A 20,296-nucleotide genomic window follows, 5' to 3' on the forward strand; every position below is an offset into this window, starting at 1 on the left:
GACATTTAGGAATTAGTTTGTTAAAGACAGAGAACTGAAATATTCCCATAAGATGAAATATGTTACCTGTGATATAGGGCCATAGGACTTGTACAGCAACAGCAGGACCATGCGAATAATTTAATAAATTTTAAAGAGGTAAAATATAATTGCTAATTTGAATAATGTTAGATACATATGAAGCATTCAATAAATGTATTAATTGCATGGAATGATATGAAGTAATCTTAACAGTGTTAAGATTTCTGGGTCAGACATCTTAGTGAGCCTTGCTGACATTCATTGTCATAAAATCATAAGAATGAACATGTGAACAAAGATGATGAGATCAATTTTGATTGTCTTGAATTTAAGAGACATATAAAAATGATCAATGAAGGAACATGGATGTATGAGATTGCAATTCACTGAAAATTTTGGATGGTGATATAGATGTAATAATCATCAGCATTTTAAACTTGGAATATGAGACTGGAAGAAATTAAGGATCACATGCTGAGAAACCAACAAGAGCTAAAGATGAAACTCAACAGGGCAGCAAAAATTAAGGCCAAGGTGAAAATAAATTAGAGAGCCAAGGCAGTAATTAATTTTACAAGTTATGGAAAGAGGTTAAATAAGATTACAAATAAAGTTTGACAACAAATTACTATTAAGCTTGATCAGAATGATTTCTGTATAGTGTTGGGAAGAGGAGGTAAGTTGCAGTGGAAATGAATAAGAACAAAAGAGATTAGGATTATGATTTCTTTGCTATGTAGCACTGTCTGGGCCAATATTCTTTGAGAATCTTCTCCAATTATTCCCTGATGTGTTCTCTACCCAATGCATTTTAATTGTATCTATCTTAGTTGTTTGTTGCTTAGCAAATTACCATAAACTTAGTAGATCAAAAACATCCATTTATGACTCATAACTGTATATCAAAGTCTGGACAAACTCAGCAAAGCTCTCTGCTTAGGGTCTCACAAGGTCAAAATTGATATATGTTTGGAGTTTACTCTCTCCAGTAGCAGCATCAGGCGGCAGCGGCGAAGTTCACCGTGCCTGAGTGTATCTCTATCCACGTGGAACAGGTGGGCGTCCAGATCGGCAAGCCTGCTGGGAGTTGTACTGCCTTGAACATGGCATTCAGCTCCACGGTCAGATGCCAAGTGACAAAACCATCGGTGGCGGCGATGACTCATTTAACAAGTTCTTCAGTGAGACGGGGGCGGGCAAGCACGTGCCCAGAGCCGTGTTTGTAGACCTGGAGCCCAGGGTGGTCGACAAAGTGCGCACAGGCACGTACAGGCAGCTCTTGCACCCGGAGCAGCTGATCACCAGGAAGGAAGACACGGCCAACAATTACGCCAGGGGCCATTACACCATCAGCAAGGAGATCGTGGACCTGGTGCTGGATCGCATCCGCAAACTGGCGGACCCGTGCGCCGGGCTGCAGGGCTTCCTCATCTTCCACAGCTTTGGGGGCAGCACCGGCTCTGGGTTCGCGTCTCTGCTCATGGAGCGGCTGTCGGTGGACTATGGCAGGAAGGCCAAGCTGGAGTTTGCCATCTACCCAGTGCTGCAGGTTTTCACGGCCATGGTGGAGCTGTACAACTCCATCCTGACCACCAACATGACCCTGGAACACTCCGACTGTGCCTTCATGGTGGACAACGAAACCATCTACGACATCTGTCGGTGCAACCTGGACATCGAGCGTCCCATGTACGCCAACCTCAACCGCCTGATCGGGCAGATCATATTGTCCATCACGACCTCCCTACGATTCGACCGGGCCCTGAACGTGGACTTGACGGAATTCCAGACCAACCTGGTGCCGTACCCCGCATCCACTTCCTGCTGGCCACCTACGCCCGGTCATCTCGGCAGAGAAGGCCTACCACGAGCAGCTGTCCGTGGCCAAGATCACCAACGCCTGCTTCGAGCCGGCCAATCAGATGGTGAAGTGCGACCCTCCCCACGACAAGTACATGGCCTGTTGCATGCTGTACAGGTCCCAAAGGACGTCAACGCGGCCATCGCCACCATCAAGACCAAGTGCACCATCCAGTTTGTGGACTGGTGCCCGACTGGCTTTAAGGTGGGCATCAACTACAAGCCCCCCACCGTGGTGCCCGGGGGGCGACCTGGCCAAGGTGCAGCGGGCCGTGTGCATGCTGAGCAACACCACGGCCATCACCGAGGCCTGGGCCCGCCTGGACCACAAGTTCGACCTCATGTACGCCAAGCGGGCCTTCCTGCACTGGTAGGTGGGTGAAGGCATGGAGGAAGGGGCTTTTTCCGAGGCCTGCGAGGACCTGGCTGCCCAGGAGAAGGATTAGGAGGAGGTGGGCGTGGACTCTGTGGAGGCGGAGGCTGAAGAGGGGGAGTACTGAGTACCCGCGGTCCCCCCTACCGGAACACTGCAGGACCTATTTTACTTATTAAAGTTTGGGCATTGAAAAAACAAACAGTTCTTTTTAAATTCATCCAGTTGATGACAGAATTCTGATTCTTGTAGCCATAAGTGTGAAGTCCCTGTTTTCTAAACTGTTGTCAGCTAGGGGACTTTCTCTGTTTCAAAGGCTGCTCACATCTTTGCCAGATAGTGCTTACCATCTTTCTTAAAAGATAGTCTTTACCATCTTAAAAGTAGCAATATTAGGGCTGGCACCTTGACGCACAAGGATAATCTTCTGCCTGTGGCGCCAGCATCCCATATGGGCACCAGTTCTAGTCTCAGCTGCTCCTCTTCCAGTCCAGCACTCTGCTGTGACCTGAGATAGCAGTGGAGGATGGCCCAAGTGCTTGGGCCCCTGCACCCACAGGGGAGACCAGGAGGAAGCACCTGGCTCCTGGCTTCCGATTGGCACAGCTCCAGCCATTGTGGCATCTGGGGAGTGAACCAACGGAGGGAAGACATTTCTCTCTGTCTCTCTCTCTGTAACTCTACTTGTCAAATAAATAAATAAAATCTTTTTTAAAAAAAGCAGCAATATTTCCAATATCTCTCACCTTCCTTCCTTCTGCAACCCATTGGAGGAAACTCTGATTGGAAAACGGCCATGTGACTGGATTTGCATAACAGGGTGGTGTGGTGATGTCTCTTTTGCTAAATAATGTAACAAGTTATGTGAGTGAGATCTTACATGACAAGAGTAACTTATGTTCAAGTGCACAGAATCATATAAAGGCAAAGATCACATGGAGTCAATCTGAGGATTCTAAAACATCACTCTTTCTCTTTTCTAGAATTAAATTTCTTCTGCATATATATAAATAAGTTATAGTAGCTATAAAGTATTTATATTCTACCGTATACATTCAGGAACACACACATATATACATAAATATTTATATAATAAAGTACATTTGAAGTAAAATTTGCAATAAAAATTCACACCTTGAATTGTAATGAAATAATAAAATAACAGTTGATTTTTTATTCTTATAATTACAGTGGTGTAAGAACTGTGAAAAATCTTCCTATTCATGTAAAAAGTATATGTTTTTTAAGTATACATGCATACATTTATACACCGAGAAGGCAAAGGAGCATGGGCTTGGAGTCCTTAGAGTGCTGTAAGGACAGTGAAGAACTAAAGAGAAAATCAGGAATGACCAGCTCAGAATGTGGTGGTCCTTTTAAGCTCTACAGAGGTGTATACTATTCTAATTCTGAAAAATGTAGGTAAGGGTCTGAGAAGCTGAGCAGTTTTCAGATTCTGTGGGATCTAGAGAGGCAAATCTTAAAATGCTGGGCCCGAAAATTGTCCCTAATGAATCTACCTGCTTTTGGTTGGGTACTGGAGGGTGGTATCATTGGGATGATATAGAAGCAAACTGATTCTCACAATGTTGAACCAGAATCAAATAATCTCAACCGCTGAAACTGGATTAGTGTCATCCCAGATTTACATTTCTCATAGTTTTCATCCCCCTGAAGAGTAAATTTTTGTTCAAAGGAAAATACTTTTTATGCTAGGACTCATGCATATCCTAACATATGCACTACAATATTCAAATCTCAGAATAAGGTGGTTACTGGCACCATAAACTAGAGTGTCAATTTGTTGGGTCAACAACAGGAGCCACTGTGCACTTGCTCCTCATATGGGATCTCTGTCCTTAATGTGCTGTACATTGTGATTTAATGCTATAACTAGTACTCAAACAGTATGTTTCACTTTGTGTGTCTATGTGGGTGCAAACTGTTGAAACCTTTATACTAAATTGATCTTCTGTATATAAAGAGAATTGAAAATGAATCTTGATGCAAATGGAAGGGGAGAGGGAGCGGGAGAGGGGAGGGTTGCAGGTGGGAGGGGGGGAAGCCATTGTAATCCATAAGCTGTACACTGGAAATTTATATTCATTAAATAAAAGTTAAAAAAAAAGAAAATATAAATTAAATCCAAGAAAAGCAAATGAACGTCATAAACAGATCAACAACTAATGGATCCACTTAATGTATCTATACAGCATAGACTTTATACTACTGTGAGTAATATATTTATGAAATATTTTTAAAAATGAGAATTTAATCTTAGAAAAAACTTATACTCTGAAAGTATAATTAGATGTTTATATTTTGTTTTTCACTTTGCCATGTGTCGGTTATATACTATTACTCCTCTGTATTCTATCAGCAATGAAATTCTACCATTTGCTATACAGTAAAACATCTTCAAAAGAGTGCATTGGATTGGACTGTTCCTGATTAAAGAAGTCAGTCATTACTTGTTAAATTCAATTGAAAAAAAACCTGCATTCCATTACAATTTTAAATAAGATATACACATTTTAGTTTAGGAATGAAAAACAAATCTGGTGTAAAATGATGCTATGCTGGAAAAGCACCTTTTTGAAGAAGGTATGAGAAAAAGATAACTAAAGAGTAATAAAGATATCCTAAAAATTGTAACCATTCATTCATATCATGGAGTCCAATTAATGGTTTTCCAGAGTATGTCACCTCCTCCTCAGACATTGTCATCTGACTTTAAACACTGTTGTTTATCATTGGTTCAATATTCAGACCCCATAAAAACTCATTTATTTTTTAAAAAGACATTTGGCTTAATAAACTTTCATAAATCTCAAGATCATTAAATTAAATTATCTGTCATTCTTCAGATCCCCAGTCCATATAATTATGGACTTTAAAAATACATACATTTTTTATTAAGGGGATTTAAGTTTTTCATTTCATGTTTTCGTGGCCAGAGAGAGAGAGCTGGAATTATTTATAACTATATTCTAGGTAGTCCTTTGGAGAGAAATAATTATATTCTGCAGTATAATTTTTGATGTTCCAAGAAGGAAGACAATATACATATATCTTTGCAAATAATTTAAGCAAAGAATATGAATATTAGAATTTGATTTGACAGAATGTTATGAACATTCCTGAGTAGTATGTTAATGGAACCAAAGTAAGATACCTAAATATGTCATCTCATTGGCTATTGAATTTATCAACCTGATTTGTCATGAGTTTATAAAGCATGGTGATAGATACTGTCATATGGTACATCTGTGTCCCCTAAAGTAAAGGACTAATTACCCCGCTGATGGGAGTTTTGTTGGCATGCAGTCTTTAGCTGTCAACTCCTTCAGTCATTACCTCTGTTCAAAGAGCTGCTTAGCTCAAATTCATTCCTAGAGTGGTTCTGTGTGAACCTGATCAATGTTGAAATCTATGGGCCTGGCCATTCTGACCCAATCAGGGCAGCTGAAAAACAATTTTAGCTCTGGAAACTTTCCCCAGATCGGACTAGCTGAACCTGTCCTTGGACTTGGGTTGATGCTCAGATTTTCTCCCCATGCACTTTTGCTTCCTTTTCTCTCTTTCGCAGGTGTTCCCAAGGACACACCTTCAACATCCTTCATGCTGAACTGCACCTCAGAGTCTGCATCCTATGAAACCCAGAGTATAACAAGGCCCATGCCTTTTAGGACTACAGTAGTAAAATGTGTTGAAGAATATGAGACTTCAATTATTTCTATCAATGTAAGTTAAACAGTATATTATTTTCATTGTAAAGATACAATTGGCCTTCTGAATCTGTGGCTTCCAAACTTGTAGATTCAGGCAATTGTGGTTTGAAAATATTTGGAAGAAATATGGTGTCTGTACTGAATGTCTATAGACTTATTTCTTATTCTCTAAGCAATATAGCATAAAATCATTTACATAGCATTTGCATTATGTTAGGTATTATGAATAACAGAGATAATTTAAGGTACAGGAGGATGTGCATATAGTTTATTTGCAAATAGTATGCTACCTTATATAGAGGACTTGAGCATTTTCAGATTCTGGTTTCCACATGGAATCCTGGAACGAATTCCCTATGGATACTGACACAAGTGTATATCTTAATATGTAAATGCCTTCCTCTTTTCATAGCTTTAAGTAGTCTCAATCAGAACCTGCAGTCACATGAAATTATAATACAACTAACACATATATCACTTTTACAGTGGCAAGTTTTGCATATCTATCTGTGTATTAATCCCTTAAAACAATATTATGAGGTAGGGCTATTTATTTTATAGATGGGGATGGGGATGGCATACAAACTAAGAAGCTAACCGAAATTAAAAAAAAAAAAAAAAACAAAAAAAAAAAAAACAGAAAGTGACTGATCCAGGTTCAAATAAGCTGGCTAGTTAAAAATCTGTCATCTGTTAACTTAGTTGCTTTTCATTTACAGAAAGCACTTTCAAAAGGTTTGCTTTAGCAGATGAATATTTTCAAAGTATTGTTCTGAAATGGTTATTAGAGCATAAAATTTTAGGAACAAATAGTTGTGAAAGCTTTATGGTGAAAACAACTTTTTGGTACTTAAAATTATCTATGTAATTTTAAGAAAAACAAGATTATTGATCCTTATGGTTTGTCTAAGATAGATCTGTAAACAGGTCGATCACTATTTCTAGGCCTTATATTCTATTGTAATTATGAAACTCAATTACAAGAAACCAAAAGAATAATTTTTCATGTAATGTCTGTGTTTGCCAGTGCATCTAAACGTATTTCACAGTAAGACTCTTCTAATCTGAATCACAGTACCTCCACCTTCCAGTTTTAAGACCTTAAGCAATGCATAACAATATGCTGAATCTCAGTTCTCTCTTGAATAAAAGTGGATTCATAATTTTTTTAGGCTAACTGTGAACTTTCACTGAGGTGATGCCAATTAAGCATTCAATGTTATGAGAGGTTATTTAAGAAGACAATAGTTATTGATTATTATTACTACTAGAGTTAGCACTACTGAAGCACCATGTTATCTCTGCGTTTGAGAGTGGAAAACATGAGAAACCTTATTTCTCCAGGGAAGAACGCTTCCAATCATATAGGGAATAATGGCACATTTATCCATTACTGTGCACCCAAAAAAGTGGTCCGTGTTGTTGCCAAATAACTCCTAAGGGGGCCTTGAGGGTAGATATGGTTATGGCAAGTGGAATGAGAAGGTGAGAAGGTCATGCCAAGATGGCTGCTGACAACAGAAACTGCCTGGCAACAGGCCGTGATTGGATGGCTTTGGAAACCACATGACAACAGAACCTGACTGACAACAGGCTGTGATTGGATGGTTTCAGAAACTGCCTGGCAACAGAACCTGACTGTGATTGGATGGCTTTGGAAACTGCCTGGCAACAGGCTGTGATTGGTTAGGGCATAAACCGCCCTTGACCAGATTGGCTGCCTTGGCTATATAAGCAGCTGTAGCAACTGAAATAAATGAGTCTACAGGCTGCTTGCCTCAGGCTTGCTTTCAACTGACTCCCGGGGTCTGTGTGGCGACTCAGTGCTTCTTGCCCCCATCATGCTCCTCCTCTCAGAAATGAATCCACTGCAACACATTACCACCTCATATAAATCCAAACAGAGGAATATCCACAAATTACTTTATGTTCCATCATGAAAAGTTGGAAAATCCTAGGGAAGCAGAGAGTATGTTGGGTTCTCAACTCTGCCAGTATGGATCTACCAGACTTGGGGCAAGTTATTTGTGCCTGTTCCTCAATTTTGTAACTTGTATAATTATGAGTGCATTAGTTAAAATCTAATTTTCCTTTAAATTGTAATAATACACAATCTTATGGTAGATATTCTAAAGCTTAGGCCCAAAGTTTATTTTCCTCCCATTCCTTATATAGTCTAGTAAATAATTTCTTTATTAAAGAAAACAATTCATATATTTATATGTGAGTGTGTGCATGAATAAATGATAATAATTTGAATAAGATGTTGATAAGTCCATGAATCCATTTTGGGGCCACACAGGGGCATTTTGGGGAGAAAGATAACTGGCTATGATAACTCTCTGGAATATCCCCTCTTTTACCTCTCTTTGTTTAATTTTCTATCAAAACAATCCATTAACATCTGGCCAGGAAATACAAAATGCCACCAGTTTTGAATCATTTTACCCTAGGGCATGGCTATCACTCAGTTTCACCATTACCCACATTATCTAAATTGCTTGAACATGTTTATGCACAGTTAATGAATTGTATTGTAAAGAGTAAGGTTGGTGTGGACATAAATCTGGTGGCAGACTGCATTTGATGATGGCTCTGATAATAGCCTTTATGCATGAATTCCTTTTACATGTCAAGTAGACTTTCTGGCAAAGATATTCCTAGAAGATGGAGTGATTTCAATGACTTGGGGGCGTATCATTAAGAATGCATAAAAAGCAGTTACACTTTCATTTCCTCGACAGAAAATCCAATGTCTATAGGAAAAGTTGAAGGTGAAGTATATGCAGAAATGGAAAGAAACACAACTTGTGGAAGTGATGTGTAATTGACTTAATAATTACCTCTTGATTTTCCAGTGGTCTCCATGAGAGATCTGTTAAACTTGCTTCTTTGGCAGCAAGATTTAGGGCCCCAATCTAGTCTTTCACACCTTCTAAAACTCCCATTTTGTCCCGAAAGCTTCTTTGCTCCTGCTCCCACACTCAATGATCTCATCTACTTCTGAGAGTACTGCCAAGACAACACATCAGGCATTTGTTCTAGAGTTCTGTGCTGCTGTTATTACATGCATTGTTTTTTCAACCACTCCACAATCCTCAGAAACCATAAACCAGATGATAAATTATTTTATGTATTTCAGCATTACCTCCCAGAGCAGTGCACACATATAAGGTGTTCATGAATGATAAAACAAAGATTGTAAATGAAAAATAAAAAGACAATGGTATTGCCAAAAAATTTTAAAAAGCCATTACTTAATCTTGCTAAATTATAAAATTCTCAGATGATACCAAAAATGTAGCCAAATGAAGCTTCTATTTCACACATTGTCTTGACCATTATTTTCAAAGATTATTTATGTAAAAGGCAGAGTGATGGGGGTGTGGGGGGGTAGAGGGGAGAGAGAGAGCAAGAGCGAGAGAGAATAAGAATATCTTCCATCTTCAGGTTCACTTTCAAATGTCTGCAAGAGCTAGGGCTAGACCAGGCTAAAGCCAGGAGTTTGGAACTCCATCCAGGTCTACTGCATGGGTGGCAGGGACCCAAGTACTCGGTCCACCATTTGCTGCCTCGCATACACATGAGCAGTAAACTGGGTAGAAATTCAGAGTAACAGGAACTCAAACCAGGCCTTCTGATATGGGATGCAAGCATCACAACTAGTAACTTAACCCTCTGAGCCACAATGTCCACTCGGGTCCTGACCTGACATGGTTTTCTATTATCTGCCTTAGCAAAGCCATTTAATCCTTTTAAATTGTGTTTTGCTCACCATTTAAAATGTACTTTCTAATATAAATTATTGTCCATTAATAATCAATAGAGTAAGAACCCCAGTGTCCAAATGTTGTCTTTGTGTTGTTTTAGAATCCAAGAACTACTGAATAGGACATTGAGTGGTTATTTGTTTTAGCAGAAAGACAAAAAATAAAAATAAAAAACAAATAAATAAATAAAACAGAAATGGGGGGTATTCAAAAGTTGTGCTCAATAATGCCTATATATCACATCTTATTTCTTTAACTAGTCATAGGCACAGGTAGAAAAAGGGAAAGACAGTTGTTTTCATTCTGATTTTTGTCTCTGCATTTGTGGAAGACTGGTGAGGGTTTAACAGCCAGGAATTCCAAACCTCATGGCCTGCAGGAACTATGAGATTCCAAGGAAGTCTACAAAGTCATCCATGAACTTGTCTGCTTCCATATCCCAAAGCAGTAAATCTAATCTCAAGTTAAAAATACACTCCAAGAACCTAACAGTGCTGGCTTCTGTCTCATCACAAACCTCTGCCATTAAATTCTATTCTCTGAATTAAGTCACCAAGTCCTGAAGACAGCTGTTAAAGTACAAAGTATACCTTAAGACAGTAAAATGGTCACAGATTATGATTCAGTTCTTTCTCATTTATAGTTTAATACATTTAGATTAGTTAATCAGGCTCCTAGCTGTTGCTTTAAAATCCATGAGCACGGCTCTAAAACTTTAGAAAGGTCAGTTTTGATAGAAATCGAAGGTAGCAAGAGAGGTAATAATGAATTTAGAATATAGAGGATCACATTTAAATGCCCTACTGAACTAGAATACATGATAAGATATTAGTAAGACCCTGGGTAGTTGAACTGTTACAACTAAATACGGGGTTGAGACAGGCTGAAGTGTTGGCGATCTTGCTTCACAGTGTTTCGGCTCTGAGGTGTCTCTCTCGCTTCTACCATTTAGTTTTTTGTTCAGAGGTGTTCTTGGGAGACAGAATAAAATCATAACTAAATGGCAGGGCAGGCTTTTTGTGTCACGAACTGTCTCCTGGGATGCCCATATCAGAAGTGCCTGGGTTCAGTTCCAGACTTCAGTCTCCATAACAGCTTCCCGTTTATGTGTACCTTAGAGGGAATAAGGGATGGCTCAAAAACTGGGTCCCTGCCACCCCTGTTGGAGACCCAGATTTAGTTCTGACACAGCCCTGGTTGCAGATATTTTAGAGGTGAACCACATGATGGGAGATATCTCTCTTTCTCTGCTTTTCTGCCTTAAAATAAAGGAATACTGATTTTTTCTTATTTTCAAAGGTTTGCCCTCTTTAATGATCATATGCTTTTCACCACCATGTCTCCCATGACTTAACAGTTTATAATTTACTTATTGTTGAAATATTAAACGCTCAACAATTCTTTTAGGGGAGACTTTAAGAATTATTTGATGGCTTAAAACAAATGTTTAATACCTGTCCTGTATGTATGCTCAAAGTTACTTAACTACATTTTAATCATTGATAAAATAGTAATAGAAAAATAGATCTGTCTGCTAAGCCATTAAGAGTATTTTGTGAGTTGTTATTGGATTGTCACAACTGAAAAAAAAAGCTTCACCACCTGTAAAAAACTACTGTATTTTATTAAACCATTTACAAGTCAGAATCACATCTTAGTTATTGGCATAACCTCTGACTGTGTCTACACATAAAAGTTGAATCCATCATTTAGAATAAATTGATAAATCTTCCTTCTCTGAATTCCTATTACTTTTTTATGAGTACAGTATTTATTTCCCAATTTAAAAAGATTTATTTATTTATTTGAATGTGAGAGGGAGAGAGACAGAGACAGACAGACAGAACTTGTTCTTGCATCTGCTGGTTTACTCATCAAATGGCCACAACATCCAGACTTGGGTAGGCTGAGGCCCGGAGCCAGGAGCTCTATCCTACTCTCCCACATAGGTGGCAAGGGCCCAAGTACTTGGGCCATTTTTCAGGGCCTTTCCACCTTACCGATCTGTACAGGATGACAGCATTCCCACATAGGGCTGTTTTGAGACACCTGTCTCATCTAGGGTGCTTTGTTGTTAATGTGAGTACCTGCATTTTCTTTTAGCATCTTAGTAGTTAAACATGAATTCAAATTAGCCTTTGATACTGAAATGAACATAATTTTCTTTCTCTGTGTTATTGGGATCAGATATATTTTCCTATACATGGGATCAGACACATAGTCTGATAATCCTTAAAAGTAAGCAAAATAACTGAATTATTTGCTCTGGGAAATAATTGCTCCTAGAAGATAAAATTGTGTCTCAAATAAAATAGTTTCTTTTGAAACCCAACAATGTTCTCATCCAAATTTGCATTGAGATCTTCTCCTTACTGCATCTTTCAATCCAATTTTCATATGTCATAAATTCTGAGTAATCCCAACCATTTACCATCCTTATGAAATCTACCTTAACATCACACAGATTAGGTCCCAAATGAATCAACTGAGTTCCCTCATTTGATACAGTACTTAGAAACTGTCAGAAAATTCTTCCTTATTACAGTAGGTATAAAAATAATGCAAATTTACATTATTAATCAAACCTTATGGTGATATTTTAGGAACGTCTCATAGTCAACAATATTCTACGTACTTTAGGAAATCAGTTATAAGAATACCATGTTAAGTATTTTGATCTCTGACAACCAGCAAAATATTTTAAAGCTGATGTGAAATGTTATTTCATGAAATTTTAAAATTCTTTTTATACTATTCAGATAGCTAGGCCAGGTGCGAGGTAGCGTTTGTTTCAGATTACCTTATTTTGTAGAAACTTTCTTCTAAGAAATATTTTCTACCCTCTTAACAATTTCATTTAAGTATTATCATCTCGAAATTTATATAGCGATTAAGAGGTAAATTTTTATTCCAGAAGTGCTGGGAAAGGGCAGCATAGTCACTCAAGATATACAATTATAAGAGAGGTTAACCATCTTCTGCTCACTGCTATAATTCACCAAATGTATCACATAATAAAATTCTGTGATAACTCACTTTTCCTGACAAAACCTGTAATGAGAACAGAAAATGAAATAAATTCATCTATTCACTTGACCCACCATGTAAGTAGAAAGGGTGAAATTGCTATGGAATTACACCTTCTAAAAGTCACCATCCCACAATAATCTCCTGGCTGTCCTTAGATTACCTAGCTATCTATCTTCTATAAATCTTACCTGTCCCCCATTTTAAAAAATTCACAAAATCTAGTCACAATGAAGATAATAGATAGATGAACCTGGAAAAATGTATTGAATTCTGCTTATTTCTGCTGTTCCTACCATTCAGTTTTCTAGCTATTTTTGGCTAATAATTATATGCAAATTTAAAATGGAAGATTATATGTAAACACTTGATAAATAGTAAACCACTTATAGGTAACTATTTCAACTGAATCATAAAATTGGTGAAACTTGAAAACTTTTTTTTAAGATACAATGTGTTTTTCCTGCCTTTATTGAAGGTTGTATCACAAGGAACAGAAGACAATAATCAGAAGATTGTTCTAACTAGATTCTTGAATTCCAAGTCACTAAGAGTGAGCCACTGAAAAGCACCAACATTCAATTTCCCTTCTGAAAAAATGGTTCTCAGTCATTGGTGGTGGCATAGTTTTTCCCCTTTACTTGAAGAAGACATTTGGCATTGACTGCAGACATGTTTAGCTTTCCCAACTGAGGAGGATAAAGCTGTTAGGATTTTTTTTTTTTGACAGGCATAGTGGACAGTGAGAGAGACAGAGAGAAAGGTCTTCCTTTTGCCATTGGTTCACCCTCCAATGGCCGCCGCAGCCAGCACGCTGCGACCAGCGCACTGCACTGATCCGAAGGCAGGAGCCAGGTGCTTCTCCTGGTCTCCCATGGGGTGCAGGGCCCAAGCACTTGGGCCATCCTCCACTGCACTCCCTGGCCACAGCAGAGAGCTGGCCTGGAAGAGGGGCAACTGGGACAGGATCGGTGCCCCGACCAGGACTAGAACCCAGTGTGCCAGTGCCACAGGCGGAGGATTAACCTATTGAGCCGCGGCGCCGGCCAACTGTTAGGATCTTAAGGGGAGAAGCCAAGGATGCTTACAACCATCTTACAATGCACAGAACCACCATCCTAACATGTCAGTAGTTTCCCAGTGGGAAACACTAACTCAAGGATCTCAAAGATCCCTGCAAGTTCTAAAATTTTTGCTCTGTTTCTTCCATGTGATTATTTGCAGCTCATTTTTATATCAAAGCACAAGTATGGAAAATAGCACTATATTATTTACTGTAAGGTAAGATTTCTCATCACTCTGATGCGCCCCCCCCCTCCAGGCCCAAGATATAATCAGAGATCCTTAGCACAAAAAGTTGTAATTGAATACAGAAAAAATAATTAAATAATTAAAAAATACAAATAAATTATTAAAACTATATTTTATTATAAGACAAGAGAACAAAATAGTTTAGATGAAGGAGCTCAGCCCTGCTCATATAATCCACAACGGCATCCCATACATCACAGCCATTCCCTGGAAAGGACCTGCATACCTCCCAAAATCAGAATTGTGTAATGAAGTGGTCATACTCTAGGATGTTTTTGTATCCATTGCTCTGAAAACAGCCTTTATTTTTCTTTCTTTCTTTCTTTTTTTTTTTAAATTTACTTGACAGGTAGAGTTATAGACAGTGAGAGAGAGAGACAAAGAGAAAGGTCTTCCTTCTGTTGGTTCACTCCCCCAAATGGCCGCCACGGCTGGAACTGCGCCGGTCCAAAGCCAGGAACCAGGTGATTCTTCCTGATCTCCCATGTGGGTACAGGAGCCCAAGCACTTGGGCCATCCTCCACTGCCTTCCTGGGCCACAACAGAGAGCTAGACTGGAAGAGGAACAGCTGGGAGTAGAACCATTGCCCATATGGGATGCCAGCGCCACAGGCAGAGGATTAACCAAGTGAGCCATGGTGGCGCCCCCCTCCCTTTTTTTTTTTTTACAGCCTTTATTTTTCAACTGGTATGTAAGGGATATTTTTGTAAGGCGCATAAGTCTAAGAGAGATTTATGGTGGGAATTGTACAGTCTCTGGTAATGCTGACAAATCTGGTACTGAAAAAATGTTTATGGATCAATAGATAAAATTATATGCTGATGTACTGACATTCATTAAAGGCTTTAAACATTTTTGTTTAAATAGAGCTGCTTTCTACATCAGGTGGTAACACATAAAACAGATATAGAAGGAAAGAGGACCACTACCTAGTGTCTGTGTGGATACCCATCCACCTCTGAATTCTGAGGGTTCTCAGGAGCAGAGGCACTTGACACACACAGTGGTCCCAAATAACAGTGAGTTGTTTTAAGGGATTTTACAAGACAAGGGATCAGAATTTATTAATGAGCAAAGAACAGTAAAGCAGAAACCCACAGAAGACAAGTGATTGCTGGAGCTTATATAGCATGAAGGAATCCCCTTAGAGGAATTCTGTCCCATTAGAATTTATATTTTATAACAGATTTATTGGGATATAAAACACATTCCATAAAATTTGCTCATCTCAACTGTAAAATTCAGTGACTTTTAGTATATTCATAGAGTCACAGAACTGTGAACATTATGTAATTCTAGAGCATATTTTATCACATTCAAAAGAAACTCAAAGCATATAAGCAGTTGATTAGAATTACCCATTCTTCCTCTCACTCAGGTTATGACAACCATTAATTTACTTTCAGCCTCTCTATGTTTGACTATTCTGGATTTTTTATGTTTGACTATTCTGGAATCATTTAGTGTGTGGTCTTTTGTGACTACATTATTTCACTTAACATAGTGTTTTCAAGGTTCATCTATATTGTACCATATATAAGTAATTCATCTTTCTGTGTTGCCAAGTAATATTCTACTGTATGGATATATTGTGGTTTTTTAATCCTTTAATTGCTTGCATTTTTATTGGTTCTATGGTGAGGGTATTATAAATTGTATTACTATGACCATTTTTGTAAACATTTTTTGTGTGAAGATGTTTTCATGTCTCTCAGATTTATAGATCATCAGAAAACATCCTGAGTTTACTGCTAACCTGTGTTTCGCAGCAACCACATCATTTTAAAGCCTCACCAACAATGGATGTGAATTATGAGTTCTTTACATCACCAGCAATACTTGTTGGGCTATACACTTTTTTTATTTTTTCCATATTAGGGGTGTGTTACTGATATCTCATTGAGATGTTGATTTATATTTTTTAGTGACTACTAATGTTGAGCATCTTTTCCTGTGGATATTAGCCATTTTAAATAATCTTCTTTGGTAAAATGCCTATTCAGATACTTTATTTTAAAATTATGCATTTTCCTATATATTGTTGAGTTATAAATGTTCTTTACATATTCTACATGAAAACTCCTTTTAGTATATAAAATCATCAAGGATTGTCTTTGATTCTGAGTTTTTATGCTTTTATGGTGTCATTGCAGTCTAAAACATTTAATTGGATAAAGTACAATGTATTTTCTTTGTTGCTTATGCTTTGAGTTTCATATGTAAGAAAACATTGCTTAATCCTAATACAAAACTTTATCACTATATTTTCTTATACAGATTTTTATAGTTTTAATTCCTACACTTGGATCTGTGATCCATTTTTAGTTAATTTTTATTTAAATTTCTATATGGTATGACACATGAATTCAAGTTGGTTCCTTTGCATGTAGATATCAAAATTGTCAACATCCTCCATTGAAATGATTATTTCCACTGAATTGTCTCTTTGTGTTTACCAAAATTCTATTTACTGTAGACATATTCCACTAAATCTGTGACTATACTTAGTGACAATACCATATTGTCTTTATTCCTGTGGCTTTTCTATAAGATTTTAAATTGAAAGTGAATCCTCCAAACTTGTTCTTTTTCTTGTTTGGTGTATTTGTTCTTGCTTCCTTGAATTTCCTTATGAATTTTAAGATCAACTGTCAGTTTCTGACAGAAAGTCAGCTGGGATATTGACAAATATTTTGTTGAATCTTTATTAGCTTTGGAATTATTGACACCTTAACATATGAAATCATCTGATATAAAACATTTAATGCATTTCCATTTATTTGGGGCTTCTTTAATGTTTGCCTACAGTATTTGGTATTTATAGAACACAAATATTGTACTCTTTTAAGTTTCCTCCTAAGTACATATGAGCATTCTCTTATTGCTATTATAAATGGAAAAACCTAATTTAATTTTCAGATTGATCATTAATAGTTTATAGAAATACAATTGATTTCTGTGTATTGATCCTGTATTCTACAAACTTGTTGATCTTCACTATTAGTTTTAATATACTGTTGATTCCTTAAGACTTTCTGTATATAAGACCTCCATATGGGTCTCCTATGTGGGTGGCTGGGCCCTAAGTACTGGGTCATATTATTCTGGCTTTCCAGGAGCATTAAGAGGGAGCTTGATCAGGACCAAAGCAGCATAGACTCAAACTGGTATGCCTGTGTTGCAAGAAGCTGCTTAACCTGTTGTGCCATACGCTGGGCTCCACCTCTCTCCTATCCTGTTTTGACTACTGCTAGGTGGGTAACTGTCCCATATTCAAAAGCTTTGAATATGGCTACAGATGATCTTGATCCTAATCACAAGTCATGCTATAAAAATTCTATCTAATAATCTTGCATTCCTGCCTGCCAGAGTGTGTATTTCAATGAAGTACAAATCTAAATACATTAGAGAACCAGAAATAAATAATGTATGTCTAATGAATTACAGATTGATGGCAAACTAACTGAATCGGATACTGGTTCTATAGAAAAGAGACAAACAATGATGAAATATCATTAGGAAATTGTTCTGAGGAAGCAGTGACTTTATTTACAAATGGAATAACAATTCTGTTTAAAGAAATAGGGGGAAAAAACTATATGATTGTGACACTGCTAACAAAAATCAGTCAGTGTTTTCAATAACTTCCTGAGCCAGAACACACTAAATAACACTTTTGTATCAATCACTCATGCCTGCCTGCTGACTTCCAAGTCTGTCTCCATTTTACTTGAAAAGCCTAAATGATCATGGAAGAAGTTAAACCTGGTATCAACAGTGAAATCCTTATACCACTATTAAGATGCTCAATTTTTAAACAAAAATTCTGCATTTTTCCACATCATGTCCCTGAATTGAAGAAAAAATGAAGAAGATTACAAACTGACATGTAACTCTTGAGTATAATAATCTTTTAATTATTCAATCCTTTCTGCTATTTAAAAAAATCATTAGAAGAATAGCTGTCATTTTCATTGTATGTTTTTTACTCTGGTGTATTCTGAAGGGAAGCCAGAGCTGGCATTCTTTCATTGATAGCCAAAGTTCTGGGTCTTGTCTCTAGATGATTGAAACACAGAAAAGGAATTAAGGGTTTTTTGTTCAGTCAGTTTGACAGTCTTCAGAGACTTATATTGAATTTTTTAGCTTGTTGAGAAGAAAACGTATGCTGTTTGCAGCATCCAACTCAATCTGTTGCTCTGTCTATCTACTGTAAAATGTTATGATTCTTTCCCATTGATCCTGAGTCTATATAAGTTTGTTCATTCCTGAATATCTAGAAATTCTAGCAACTTTGCATTCAAGCTCAACAGCTCTCAAGTGCTCCATTAAGCCTTACTAAGGCAGGTTATTTACTAAGGGCATACACACACACACACACATAAAAACACACAGACACACACACACATCATTGATGGAGCATACCAAGTGACCTGTGTGCCCATAATTTTTGCACATGCAAAGAAAGTTTTTTCCACTATAATAAACACAGTGTTACTTCCTAATTGGATCTTCATCTGTTCTTCTGAGATGAGAAGATTCCTGCAAACTATCGTCTGGTTGAATAGAATCAATAATATGAGATTCATTCTTATCAGGTTTTATTCCCAAGAAGTTGGAACCTACTTTTATATACAGGGTGGGTTTTAGCCCAGACATTAACTTTAAACACTGCTCGATCCATGAGCACTGCTGCTATTCTTCCTGATGACCCTTCACATTAGATGCTGCCATTGTTAATGCTGATCCTAATACAACACAAATTTTGAAGACTGATTGTATACTGCTAGCTTGCCTAATTTCTCCCTGAGCATTATTTATCTACTGGGTCTCAGTCTGTCTTCTATTCTTCAGTCTATTCTATTCCTGCTCTTGAGGACTTTATGTGTCTCAGATCCAAGCCTACCAGCTACTGTGAATGCCAGCATATACAGATTGAATTCAATTCCTTGACAGATTTTTTTACCCTGTGTTAAAATGGCACCTCATATAAATAGACAGTTGAAATGTATATGTCTCCATACCACCATAAAATTTAACCTAAGAGAATTCTCAAATATATAACACATTTTAGACATCAGTCACTTATTCATTTAGTAATACTTAGGGAAATATTACAGAACAAATACATCAAGCTAATCAAATAATGTATCTTCCAGTATGTGATTTTCAAAGATAGAAATAAACAATTAAAGTACCGAAAAGACAAAAATATGCTTAAGTTAATGAATGTTAGGAGCTGGCTGCCTGAAACTTAGGTTATGGAGGGGTGATTGTTAATGTACTGAATGTAAAATTTAGCAATACTGAATAAAATTTTGCAACTTCCCCATCATTTCCCTACGTATCCACAGTACACTCCACCCACATGTCTATGGAGCACACATTATTTTCCCATACAACATACATTGTAGGAACAACAAACAACATACGCCTTCCCAAATAGGCAGGTTTACTAATTATGTCTGATTCTATCCTCTGCCCAGAATAGTCTCTCCAAGGAAGTGAAGGGAAGAAATTCTCTTCTCCCGGAGTCATTCTCTCAGATAATGTATGGATTTGATTTCGTAGTAATTTGAGAAGGCATTTCTTTTTAAAAATTTTTATTAATATAAAAGGAACAGACTTCATGTATTTCATACATACAATTATAAGATAATCATACTTCCCTCCCTCTTTCCCTCACTCAATCCCTATCTTTCCTTCCTTTTTTAAAATTTTTTTCTAATTAATTTTTTCTTGATATTTTCCCACAGTGTTATTTACCTAAGGTGAATAATACATTGATACATCTACTTAAACAGTTCTTTTTATTTGGGATTTAAATATCTTGAGTCAATTCAAAAATTTCTTACTACAGAGTCACAATTCTTATATTTTTCTCTTTTTTGCTTGATTGTGCTTTGTCACCAAGGTACTTCATTGTTCTATGTCACCAATGGCACTTAATCACTGAAACTCCCATTTTTCAACATCTTCAAAATTTGAGCGCACCTTAAAAATGTTCTATGTTTTGGGCTGGCAATGTGGCATAGCAAGTAAAGCCGCCACTGGTGATAACAGCATCCTATAGCTCCCTGCTGATGTTGCTGGGAAAGCAGAGGAGGATGGCCCAAGTGCTTGGGCCTCAGCACCCACTGGGAGACCTGGAGGAAGTTCTTAGCTCCTGGCTTCAGACTGGCCCAGCTTCAGCTGGCCATTT

At 37.5% G+C, this 20,296-nt stretch overlaps 1 protein-coding gene and 1 pseudogene across 1 annotated transcript in view; one reads left to right on the top strand and one right to left on the bottom strand.

Moving 5' to 3' along the window:
• Window positions 1–20,296, bottom strand: part of RIT2 (Ras like without CAAX 2) — a 345,307-nt gene that overhangs the window by 85,463 nt on the left and 239,548 nt on the right. The gene's annotated exons all lie outside the window — the stretch shown is intronic.
• LOC133766600 (tubulin alpha-3 chain-like) lies at window positions 1,050–2,381 on the top strand (annotated as a pseudogene).

This window comes from Lepus europaeus, chromosome 9, assembly GCF_033115175.1.
Source record: "Lepus europaeus isolate LE1 chromosome 9, mLepTim1.pri, whole genome shotgun sequence".
In the NCBI taxonomy this organism is placed as follows: domain Eukaryota; kingdom Metazoa; phylum Chordata; class Mammalia; order Lagomorpha; family Leporidae; genus Lepus; species Lepus europaeus.